General features: G+C 42.5%; 1 non-coding gene across 1 annotated transcript; it reads left to right on the top strand.

The window, feature by feature from the left end:
* Window positions 1-8,129: 8,129 nt before the first annotated feature.
* Trnas-cga (transfer RNA serine (anticodon CGA)) lies at window positions 8,130-8,204 on the top strand. The gene has a single exon. It is a non-coding gene; the product is annotated as a tRNA-Ser (tRNA).
* The last annotated feature ends 1,623 nt before the right edge of the window (window positions 8,205-9,827 follow it).

The following is a 9,827-nucleotide window of genomic DNA, read 5'->3' as shown; positions in this document are numbered from 1 at the left end:
ATAATTGGTAACAGAGAGACCTATGTCGAGTAACCCCAGAATGTACGTAAACAGATTTGATGTATAGGCTAGTTAGGTATTTCCCTTTTGTAATGTTTCTAAGGTTTCTTAACACAGGTATACGAGTATTTATGCTTTTTAGTGATGTTAAATAATACTTGCGGTACAAATCTCTTGTTTGTGAATACATAGGCAAAGAAAGGTTTTCATTTAGTAAAAAGGATGTAATTTTTCTGAGAAATGCAATTTCAATTCACAGATGTTTCGAATAGCCAAACTCAACTTCGAATACAACCTCATTATTGAAAAGTCAGTGTTAGAAATTCCCCCAAATCACTACCGCCTTTCTATCCAGGTCATATGTTTATTAAAGACATTGAAGTTTTCTTAAATGTTTTCATTTATCAGCCAAAAGACGTTCATGTATAATTTAAAGTATTACGGCCAGCGATGCACACCGCTGAGCCTGCAGCCAGTATATTTTATTCTTCTTCATGAAAGAGCAGAATATAACGCGATCCACCGTTGCTGTTTTAGAGGTAAGACAATTTTATTTATTTGTTATGTGCACAGGGACCAATGTTATCAGTTCTGAACAGGGCCAGAGGATTCAGTACCTAAGGGGCTGAATATATTTTGCCGTGACTGTATTTCTTTATTGGTATTGGGAATTGCATTGCTCAATCAGTTCGTATAACGTTTTGCTAACAATGACACAGAGAAAGCACACCACTTGCAGTTACAGCACGCTACACGGTAACTCCAGTTTCGTATGCATTTCCAGTTCAGGCATTCATTCCAGTATTTCCATAATTATAAACAACGTTACAGTGACGATGCCTTAGAACGGCGAAACGCGTAATTGTTGCTAATAAAACCAATTTTGCTACCGAGTCTCATTTCAGTGAAAAATGCAAATTAATAGTCCACCTTGAAAATTATCAGTTTTGAAGACGGTATCACTCAGATGGTAGGCTTGCTTTTGCACGAGTTGTTGGAGTATGGGAGCGAAAAGTTATTGTAATCTCGAGCTGCGAGGGCTTGTACAAACCGCATCTTGTATGGGTGATGGCGCAGATCATTCCTCAAAATCGTCCTCACTGGTCGTTCGCTGAGACCAATATGTCATGTGAATCTTTGTTCTATTGTCTCCAGATAATCTGATGATGCCTTGCAAAGGGCGAAACGCGTAACTGTCATTAACAAAAACAATTTTGCAACCGAGACTGTTTTCATTGAAAACTATTCGTAGCCTGCTGCTACATCAGAGAGTCAAAATGGAGTGAAACTAGTATTATTAATTTCCAGTCCAGTAACTAGATTCAAGTAAAAAAAATTTTTTTCGTCTCCAGATAGAGCGAATTTTGTAAAGTTTTCCGTTTGAAATACGAGGGGCGTTTGAAAAGTCCGTGCAAAGTCCGAGAGATGGCACCACCGTCGCATATCTAGGTCATGTTTAGTTAGTAGCATCTTTGGAAATTACGCACACCACGTTTCAGCCATATTGGTCTATTTCTATGTGTTTGGCATTCTTGTGAACCAAGGAAGTCCAGCGATTGTCAAAAAATGGACTAAAAAAAATTTCGTGTGGTGATTAACCATTATTTTATGAAAGGTAAAACGCCTCAGGAAACTAAAGAGAAGCATGATAAACATTACGGTGACTCTGCACCTTCGATTAGAACAGTCTATACGTGGTTTCAAAATTTTCGGATTGGCCATATGGGCACAAATGATGCTGAACGTTCTGAACGCCCTGTGGAGGTTACGACTCCAGAAATCATTGATATAAATCCATAATATGGTGATGGATGGCAGAGGAGTAAAGGTGTGTGGGATTGCTAGTGCTGTGGGCATCTCGAATGAACGGGTACATAATATTTTGCATAAGCATTTGGACATGAGAAAGCTATCCGCAAGATGGGTTCCGCGATTGCTCACGCTTGATCAAAAACTGAATCGTGTGAAGTGTTGCAAAGATTGTTTGCAGCTGTTCAGGAAGAATCCGCAGCACTTTAAGCATCGTTTCGCCACTGTGCATGAAATATGGATACATTACTATACTCCTGAGACCAAAGAACAATCTAAACAATGGGTCACCAAGGGAGAATCTGCACCAAGAAATGCAAGGACCATTCATTCGGCCGGAAAGGTTATGGCGACTGTGTTTTGGGATTCGCATATCGTTCAAATGGCTCTGAGCACTATTGGACTTAACTTCTAAGGTCATCAGTCCCCTAGAACTTAGAATTACTTAAACGTGACTAACCTGAGGACAACACAAACATCCATGCCCGAGGCAGGATTCCAACCTGCGACGTAGCGGTCGCGCGGTCCCAGGCTGTAGCGCCTAGAACCGCTCGGTCACTCCGCCCGGCTGGGATCCGCAAGGGATAATCCTCATCGACTATCTGGAAAAGGGTAAAACTATTACAGGTGCATATTATTCATCGTTACTGTACAGTTTGAAAACCGAGCTGCAACAAAAACGCCGGCGATTGGACCGCAAAAAGTGCTTTTCCAGCACGACAGTGCACAAGCACACACCTCAGCAATTGTGGTCGCAAAAGTAATGGAAACAGGATTTTAACTCGTTTCACATCCCCTCTATTCTCCAGAATTGGCTACCTCGGACTACTATTTGTTCTCCAATTTGAAGAAATGGCTGGCAGGACAAAGTTTTTATTCAAACGAGGAGGTGATTGCAGCAACTAATAGCTATTTTGCAGACTTGGACAATTCCTATTTTCCGGTAGGGATCAACAAATTAGAACAGCATCGGACGAAGTGTATATGTCTAAAAGGAGACTATGTTGAAAAGTAAACAAGTAAGTAGTTTTTATTTTTGCACGGACTTTTCAAACGCCCCTCGTACCTCACCCATTATAAAAATCAACATATATGAAGGAGGGGGTCTTGACGTTTTCCTGGTGGTCAGAATACTGCAACAAGTTTCGGGTGTGCATCCGAAACAGCAAGTCGGAGGTTGATCCGTTAAAAGTTTCTGTGACGACGTTTGGTACCTGGTGTTTTGCGTCTTACGATTCACTCGCCACAATCATTTCAGCCAAAACCCTTCGGTGCGTCGCTCCTGCTGTGCCTGCGTCTGCGGCCACCGGAGTGCATCCAGGGCGTTCCCCCCGTCACGCCTCGCGCCCTCACCGGGAAGCGAACCCGCGAACCAGATGGCGCGCCGACCGTGGTAGACGCGCCGTTACCACCGGAAACGGCGTAGCGAGCAGGCAGTGCCCTCTCCAGACCCGCTAGGAAAAACACTTCCTGCCCGGCACAGTAACCGCTGTCGCATGCGGCTCCAACGACTGGGCATATCCACTGCTAACCATTTAAAATGCAGCTCCGAGAAGAAGAAGAATGAACGACGTTTTGCTTACCATGCGTATGCAACACAACGGGACGAATATATTAATAAATTGTAGGTGATCTGGGGGCATGTACATTATCTGACCAACATTATCCGAACATCTATTAGTGGTCATTAATATGAGGTTGTCCACCCTTCGTCTTTACTACAGTTTCAGCTCTTCTTTGGTATTCTCGGCACACTCATGACGCTGCGGACTGCAGAATATTGAATTCCATAGCGATTTCCAAAATGAAATGTCACATGCGTCTAGCTCCAGCTGCGTTCAATTGCCATAGCACGGCCGTAATCACGTCATAAATGAATCACCTGAGTACAAATGACATCTCCGTGAATGCACTGCCCTTTTATACCCTGTGTACGCAACACTACCGCCATGTGCATATTGCTGCCCCATGATTTTTGTCACCTCGATGTAAGAGGCGAACAAAACGCTTTCGTCTGAAGACCATACTATCCCCTTATATACATGTCCGTGCTTATACAACTGCATTGGAGTCGCGTTGGATTACACGTAGTCTGCAGCAACGCCCTTAAACGGAAACGTTTTGATCGGCCCTTATATATCGATTAAGAATGGCAGAGGGCCTGTCACACTGTTTTGGGGAAATCCAGATGTAACCTGAGTTTTACTAGATGACTTCCCATCAGTTACCACAGACTGTAATCTGTCTCACAAAAACCGCCTATCCAGTCCCACAGTTGACACCATAGGCACACAATTTCATTAGAAGTCGGTTGTGAGGAACGGTGCCAATAGGTTCCCCCAAATCTCTAAACATTAAATCAATTTGAGATCCCTCGTCGGTAGCACTCATTATTTCGTGTGAACAAAGAGTTAGTTGTCTTTCATCTTTCACAAGAACAATATTTTTCGAATCTGTGCTGGTTATGTTTCAACATATCGTTCCCTTCGAGGTATTTCTTTATGCTGAATTACAGTATGCACACAAAACCAGGAAGAAGGCCATGTCGTAATTTTTAGCGATTTCTGACGTCAACAACATATCAGGATTTTGGGCATTCAAGCCAGTATCGTGACACTCTGTCCAGAATGGTTAATGATAATAATAATGACGTTTTAAACAACAATAGTTATTATCGATTGTCCGCAGCTCGTGGTCTTGCGGTAGCGTTCTCGCTTCCTGAGCACGGGGTCCCGGTTTCGATTCCCGGCGGGGTCAGGGATTTTCTCTACCTCGTGATGACTGGGTGTTGTGTGTTCATCATCATTGACTCGCAAGTCGCCGAAGTGGCCTCAATTAAAAAGGACTTGCAATACGGCGGCCGAACTTCTCCGCATGGGGCCTCCCGGCCAACAAAGCCATACGATCATTTCATATTATCGATTTATTGTAATGCAACAGTCAAAATTACTATTGCTATTATTATTGTTATTATTATTATTATTTTTACTGATGTTGCTATTTTAATGTTATGGCAGTTAACTAACCGTCATTCGCCTTCTTGCTTCCCGGCACAACAGTGAATTACAGTAACTTAATTCTGAATACTGTTTTAAATGTTCTTCGTTCATGATCGAACGTATGACACATTCTGGCAGACGACAGTCATGCCCACTGGTCAAGCGGAATATGCCTACTGCTTCTTTGCATCAAGGCGGACTCAATTTCTGATATTACTGTTTTTCTATGCAAACACGGACCTAATGGAAGAGTTCCAAGGTAATATAATTGCTTCTATTCTTTATCTATCAGGAGCGCCTGTTACTGAATCGTCGATGTTTTTCCAGAGCTTTTTCTCATATAAAATTTTTATTGGATCGTCTTAATTCTCCATAAATATGTTGTTAATTATGCGTTTCTCTGCAAAATACGTATTGGTTTTTCCAGACTATTTAATTTGTCTGCCAGTTTTGGGTAGAATATCTGCTTTTTCATTGCCATCTAATCCGTAGTGAGATGGTATCCACTGGACTACAACTGCCTTGTTCTTATGTTCTAGCGATTTAATTACTTGTTCTACTTCTTTAAAGTGAATGACTTTTGGATCTTGTGTGTTGATAACTGCTCCGGAATCACAAAATATTAATACTTTGTGTAAGAGGTTGTTTAGCTGACATATTGCAGATGTGATGGCTTTAATTTCGTCTTCAAAATTTTAATCGGTTTGGTCCTAATGCTTTATAGAAAGAGAAAATTTTGCAGTAAATTCCCACATCAGTATTTACTTCTTTTCCCATCACTGAGCCGTCTTTGTAGAAGCAGAGCCACTGACCTTCAGGGTATCTCAGATTTATTGTTTCTAATGTTGTAGCTCTCATTACTAATGTACCTGTTTCACTTTTTTATAATTAACCGTTACGTCTAGTTTGTATCGTAATTGAGGTTCAAATGGTTCAAATGGCTCTGAGCACTATGGGACTTAACATCTGTGGTCATCAGTCCCCTAGAACGTAGAACTACTTAAACCTAACTAACCTAAGGTCATCACACACATCCATGCCCGAGGCAGGATTCGAACTTGCGACCGTAGCAGTCACGCGGTTCCGGACTGAGCGCCTTAACCGCGAGACCACCGCGGCCGGCTCGTAATTGAGGAAGCATGACTGAAGAAAGTGGGAAAATAAATCCTTCGGCATCGATTTTCGACAACTTATATTGCGATCATGTGCTTACTACTTTCTGGATGAATCCAGATTGTGTTTTCAACTGTCTACTGTCATCGTTATACGAATCTTTCCTTTTTAGCCATTTAATGCGACTGGGTAGAGGAATCGGTTTCCCATACTGAAGCAGTGCTAACATTCGAATATTTATTTCAGTAAGTTGTAATACAGTTAGAATTCTTACGGAAAATAAAGATTTTTGAAGCAATGCACTTTAGCTGTTAGCTGTAGGAATTATTCTTTATACTTTACTGGTTTCGGTCGTAGCGACCATCACCACAGGAAACAAAAACATTACAACATATGTATAAGCAATTCTTTCTCTTTAGATGGACTGGAAGTCGTGTAAGTTAAAATTTATTTACATAACGATATGTAATATACCATATCTTTAAACAGCATAAAACTGGCCTTACAGTAACTCACAACCGAGTGTGAAAGAAACTGCGTAATAATTGACCTCAAATAAACATTTTTTTCTTCCTGCGATGACGTCACTGCGACTGAAGCCGATAAAGAATAATTCGTACAACTGATGCTAAAATGCAGTTCTGAAAGTTCCTTTCTGCTGTAGCAAATCGCCTCCAAAAAATACCTGATGCTAAAAGCGTTCAGTTTATTCCGCCTGTTATAATTCTTTATACTCTGTTCTGGACAATATCCAACCTGTTGACATCTCTTGTAACAGCCATAACAAGTGCATGTCAATACAAATTTATCCGGAGCTAATACAGCCCTGCATTCGGATGCCGGGGAGAACTTAAGACGAAAACAAGTCAAACTGTTAATGCCAAGTCATTTTTTTTTTGCATTTGTCCAAAAAATATTCAAATGTGTGTGAATTCCGAAGGGACCAAACTGCTGAGGTCATTGTATAACACTAGCTTGTTATGCGTCACTCTTCCCTAACAACCTAACCTTAGGTCCTGTCACGGGAAAAGCCCCGTATAACACTAACCTGCTGTGACACAAGCTAATGTTACCCTCTGAGAGGATTTGAGAATTCTAACCGTGCGTGTATCTAGTGGGCAATGGTAACGGACTATAATTTTGATTATATTGCAATTAATAGAAATCTAAACGGACTTTAACTTTGTGGTTTAATGAAAGCACTAAAATCTTACGTGAATGAAAAAAAAAAATACCGAACAGTCGCCAGCCTAATTAGACACATTAATTTGGAAATATAAGTTTAAGAAAATTGAATATCAGTTATTGCAGTTACTTTCATTAGTATTCCCTTTGGACAGCACACAGGATACGAACGGACACGGGGAACTCTGAACTGTGGGTAGCAGTAGTTACCAATAATGCACAAACCAATAATCATAGAAACCAAAAATGTACCAAACTCATACTAATAACAGCTATAATCAAGATTATTACTTGACTCAGTACTGAGATGTTAATGCAGGAAGTACAGAACTAAATCTGGACCAGGGGTGCTTCTAACTTAACTGAAATGTAACATCCACTAATAAAAAAACAAATAATATCACATTTACACTATTTGTACTCCCATTTAAATAAATATGTCAGATTTCCTTAGTTGCAATAATATTCCAATTATCTTTATAATATGAGAAGAATATGGTGGGGACTCATAAACTAGTATAGTGTCACTAGTCAAATTCTAAGATTATTTCAGTAGCAAAAATTAATTCAACCAAGGTTAATTCTTAGCTTTACTTGGAATAGTTTATATTTTTTATATTTACAGGCAAATGGATCGACACTGAGCTCAATTAACTTAAAAAACCATTCGTGATAGTAATCAAGTCTAAATTATGTTTCAAATGCGTTTAACTTATTTGCCTTTTTCATCACTTGTGAAGCAGGGATTTTAGACAGAAACATTTACATTATCTGTATTTTTGCAAAACGATACTTTGCACTAAACTGAGAGTACTTTAGCAAATTTCTAACTAACTTCACTTTTGTGGTTTGAACTTTAACTTTTGATAATCTTTGCACATTTTACAAACAATTTTCACTCTACAGCGGAGTGTGCGCTGATATGAAACTTCCTGGCAGATTAAAACTGTATGTCAGACCGAGACTCGATCTCGGGACCTCTCCCTTTCGCGGGCAAGTGCTCCGGCGGAATTAAAGCTGTGAGGACGGGTAGCTCAGTTGGTAGAGCACTTGCCCCCGAAAGGCAAAGGTCCCGAGTTCGAGTCTCGGTCCGGCACACAGTTTTAATCTACCAGGAAGTTTCATAAATAAATCACTAGTTTATTTGAAACAGGATACTCGGTTTTATCAACACTTAGGAGAGGACCCTGAATAAGTTAATGATCAGGATAGAAGATATGGTTCCAAACACAGATTCATAGCATTTGGATTATTATTAAAATCGCTCACTCAAATGGAGTGGTCCATGCTCTGATACATATCTGTATGCATGAAGTTAGTATAGCAGTGGCGAAGTTACGGTGGCAAGCGACATGGCAGGTAACTGTACTCACTGCTGTTGATGTTTGAATGCTCTATAAAATTTCTTCTTGGCAATGGATTTTTAACCAATTAGAGTCATTCGTTATTGCCAAGACTACCAAGCAACAGCCAAATCCACATCCGGGGCAAAATTTCTTGCAAACCGGCTTCCAATTGTCTCCCTTGGCACCGTCGAGTGTTCCGTGCAACGGTTAGCCACTCACTGCGTACTGTTCCCGCCAAGTAGCAGCCCATTTCGACCGTCAAAACCACCTTTTACATCCCGCCAAGCCACTTTCGTTGTGGAGGGACTACCCTACTTCTTCCACATTTTAAAATACAAGTGCTTTAAGCAACACCAGCTTCCAATATACACTCCTGGAAATGGAAAAAAGAACACATTAACACCGGTGTGTCAGACCCACCATACTTGCTCTGGACACTGCGAGAGGGCTGTACAAGCGATGATCACACGCACGGCACAGAGGACACACCAGGAACAGCGGTGTTGGCCGTCGAATGGCGCTAGCTGCACAGCATTTGTGCACCGCCGCCGTCAGTGTCAGCCAGTTTGCCGTGGTATACGGAGCTCCATCGCAGTCTTTAACACTGGTAGCATGCCGCGACAGCGTAGACGTGAACCGTATGTGCAGTTGACGGACTTTGAGCGAGGGCGTATAGTGGACATGCGGGGGCCGGGTGGACGTACCGCCGAATTGCTCAACATGTGGGGCGTGAGGTCTCCACAGTAGATCGATGTTGTCGCCAGTGGTCGGCGGAAGGTGCACCTGCCCGTCGACCTGGGACCGGACTGCAGCGACGCACGGATGCACGCCAAGACCATAGGATCCTACGCAGTGCCGTAGGGGACCGCACCGCCACTTCCCAGCAAATTAGGGACACTGTTGCCTCTGGGGTATCGGCTAGGACCATTCGCAACCGTCTCCATGAAGCTGGGCTTCGGTCCCGCACACCGTTAGGCCGTCTTCCGCTCACGCCCCAACATCGTGCAGCCCGCCTCCAATGGTGTCGCGACAGGCGTGAATGGAGGGACGAATGGAGACGTGTCGTCTTCAGCGATGAGAGTCGCTTCTGCCTTGGTGCCAATGATGGTCGTATGCGTGTTTGGCGCCGTGCAGGTGAGCGCCACAATCAGGACTGCATACGACCGAGGCACACAGGGCCAACACCCTGAATCATGGTGTGGGGAGCGATCTCCTACACTCGCCGTACACCTCTGGTGATCGTCGAGGGGACACTGAATAGTGCACGGTACATCCAAACCGTCATCGAACCCATCGTTCTACCGTTGTAAAAACCAGCAAGGGAACTTGCTGTTCCAACAGGACAATGCACGTCCACATGTATCCCGTGCCACCC

The sequence above is a fragment of the Schistocerca gregaria genome, chromosome 6 (assembly GCF_023897955.1).
Source record: "Schistocerca gregaria isolate iqSchGreg1 chromosome 6, iqSchGreg1.2, whole genome shotgun sequence".
Classification (NCBI taxonomy): domain Eukaryota; kingdom Metazoa; phylum Arthropoda; class Insecta; order Orthoptera; family Acrididae; genus Schistocerca; species Schistocerca gregaria.
Note: the sequence above shows the minus strand (reverse complement) of the source record. Positions and strands in the feature narration are given on the sequence as shown.